We start from the raw sequence: 3330 nt of genomic DNA, 5'->3' as shown, positions 1-3330 counted from the left end.
AAACAATTACAATACTAGATACTTTGTAAGGCTGCTAGAACCATGGTCTGGAATCCATGAGGAAAAAGTTGATATTATTTGTGTAAGCTCAGCAGTGTGAACTGCCAGTGGCCCCAGAGAGAGCAGAAGTGATGCTAAAAGGCATAAGGAGATGCCTGCTGACTCAACCCATTTGCTCTTTCTCCTCTGCAAGACATTAGGAGCTCCAGGAGGTTTCTACATGGAGCTACTCAACAGTTTTAGTCAAATCGAGACTAGGCCATCTAGTTTATCCATACCTAGGCATTTTCCTAAAATGGAATAACAACTTGTTAAATGAATTTAACTTTATGTGGACATGTCATTATTTGCTGGATTACCACATTGGAAAATATATTTTGTGGTTTTGATGAAGGGGCAAAAATTAAGTGGGAAACATGAAGTGATCAGAGAAATACTAAATATGTTTCCTGGTTTCATAGCAGCAGTCCCTATATGTCATATCTGTGTTTTGTGTAGGTCTAGCACTCAAACCAAAGCCATGTCTTAGCCTCTTCGCCTCCCTGAGAGAGAAGAACAAAGGACCCTGCTCCATACCCAGCTCTCTCACCACATGTCTGTTGTCTTTTATCACTGTAGGCCAGTGGTTCTCATTCTGGAAAGTGATTTTGCCTCTTTCCCACTGGACATTTGTCAATATCTGGAGAATGTTTTAGAGTTATAACTGGCGAATAGGTGTTACCGGTATAAATGGATACTAGTAAAAGGCTAGGATGATGCTAAATGTTACATTATACAGCATAGCCCCCAACAGCAAGGAATTATCAGGCTTTTAATATTCATAATCCTGAGAATGGCAACTCTGGTGTAGGCTGCAACCTTTCTGGATTTAATTTAGCTTGGGTGAGGTAGTAGGACAGATCTTGCAGGACATTGAAATCTGAGTGGGTAAAATAGGGGATGCTGGTCTGAGGTTAAAGGCGAGCAGTTAGTAGGTAACCTGCCTAAGAAGAACTAAGCAGAATCCCTTTATTTCTCTCTCATATTGCTGCCAGAGAAAGAAAGGGTAGCAAACCCAGCAGGAATGTCACCTGTTGCTATGTAGAAAAAGTAACATATAGTAATGAGCATTCTTTTTTAATGCAAGGAAGCCACAGAAATAGTTTTCAAGCTATGTTCAGCCTCCAAAGTAAAGGAAATGTGTAGGTCTTTCATCACTTACTTTTATAGTCTAATGGCTTGTGCAGGCCAAGGGATGAGTCATGTTCTTGTGGTGGAGAAAAATGTGCTGGCAGAGCACATCAAGCTGCAGATTTCTGATGAACCAGGAAGCCAACAGGCAGATAACCAAGAAGCCAACAGGCAGATAGTCTACTGCGAATTCTGCCTATTAGACTCTTTCCTGATGTGGGTTGGGTGGGTGGGGGGTACAGTCAAGATAAATCTAGAATCAAACTTACTTGGCAGGGGAGCAGTTGGAGTTACCCTGACTGAGGGAGGGCTCCAGGATCCAGACCCAAGTCACTGGGGTCACCGTTACTGCCAGTAGCCCATAAACTGAGGACAAGCACAGACATGGGTCAGCTTTTCTGAGCCAGGCCTAGCACACTCAGGTTTTGTGGACTGAGCATTCCAAAGCTGTGTTCCTTAACAGCCCCATCTTGATATTCCTGAGTTTGCTGGGAGGCTACGCTTCCAGAAGGTATCAAGAAACCGATAATGTTTTCTTGAATTTGCTTCTGTGTTTGCTTCATCAATGTCTCTCATATTGAATATTTTAAGAGAGATACTGGAATATTTCAGTGTTCCCATGGACCAGGTTTTGCAGATTTGGGGAAATAAAGGCTATAGATCAGCTCGGAGTATTGTTTCCATTATTGGGAAAATTCTTCCTTTAGGAGCTTGTCGTTGGCCTGATTTTGAGAAATGGTATATGTAAAAATGGGGACAAGGAGACTGAAGTTTTCCATCCTTTGAAATTAGTTTGAGATCCACTGTTACCTGCTCTAAGACATAATAAACCAATGGAAAATTATCAGCCTGTAAAAAAGACTGCAGTTAAAAAGTAGCTGCCCTTGAAGATGAACTAACTATTCTTTGCTCTCCAGTTGCTGGAGTTTTGCAAATGCAGGAACTGAAAAACAGTGCTAATTCCAACTCCTTTGACTTGACTTATGGGCCTGCTGATTTGGGACAAGTGCCATCATCAGAAACTGCTCAAATGAATGTCAAACCAGATCCATTTTTAAGTTCAGTGCTTCCTGCTCCTCCTCCCCTTACAGAGCCCCTTCAATTTTCTTCTCTGCAGCCTCCATGTTCTCTTGTGCAGCCAGAATATAATCTTATTTGTGACTCAGATAATTCAGCAACTGAAATGAAAAAAATGGCACCCAGGTGCCAGTAAGACCAATTATAGTTGTCATTCAAAAAACCAGAAAAATAAAGATGTTCCAAAAATGTTGGATGTTCTAATGGATATGAATAAGATTAAACTACTTGCTATTGACTGGTCGCCTGGAGGCAGACCCATTCATAATAGGAAAAGACAGAGTTCACAGTGGGATCTAGTGTCTTTAATTTCCCAGGTACTTAAATAGAAATTTGTGTTCCAAGAAGATGATTCCTTTGAGAAAGAAAATAGAGCTTGAGAATCTTTTCCATTTTCTAGTCCAGAAACTTCAAGGATGAGCTCTAACAATTTTGGACATCACATTTCACAGTCAGAAGGATTGCGACCTAAAGGAAGAACTGACAAATAAAGAAGGTATCAGTGATCAAAGCGTGAGCAGCACAAGTTGTATCTGCTCTTATAAGGAGAGATGCAGAGATACACCAACATGATAATCTTCTGTTAATGAAATTAAACGAAGTCTGTGTGCCAAGATATATTAGTGCAGAAGTCTGGGAAGTCTTGACTCTTGAGAATACCTGTCTCTGGCTTTGGATGATCCAACAGTTAACTGGTTATTAATGATGGTTCTGTATATTGATTTTTTTCATGTACATTAATGTTTATTAAAGGCTGAATACATACTTGGAATGGTTTTTCCATGAGCTAAATAGTAAGTTATTTAATGTTTCTCATTAGAGAACAGTAAGGTCTCACTGTAAGATAACAGAAACTATTTTAATGGATTAAGAAATTAATATAAGCTAAGTCTATATTGTATCACTCAGCAAATGACAATATGTTTGAGTTTTTAAAAAACAATTTCTTAAAGCAGTTATGACATCTTAATTTAAAAGCCATTAAATCTTTTATTGCATGTTTTTGTGAACAGAAATCTATATATGTATTATATTTACATATAGGTAATTATATATATTACAGAGAATGAAAAAGAATTATAT

At 38.9% G+C, this 3330-nt stretch overlaps 1 pseudogene; it reads left to right on the top strand.

Moving 5' to 3' along the window:
- Positions 1 to 1678: 1678 nt before the first annotated feature.
- Positions 1679 to 2820, top strand: LOC118721921 (annotated as a pseudogene).
- The last annotated feature ends 510 nt before the right edge of the window (positions 2821 to 3330 follow it).

This window comes from Pipistrellus kuhlii, unplaced genomic scaffold (genome assembly GCF_014108245.1).
Source record: "Pipistrellus kuhlii isolate mPipKuh1 unplaced genomic scaffold, mPipKuh1.p scaffold_m20_p_19, whole genome shotgun sequence".
NCBI lineage: Eukaryota > Metazoa > Chordata > Mammalia > Chiroptera > Vespertilionidae > Pipistrellus > Pipistrellus kuhlii.
Note: the sequence above shows the minus strand (reverse complement) of the source record. Positions and strands in the feature narration are given on the sequence as shown.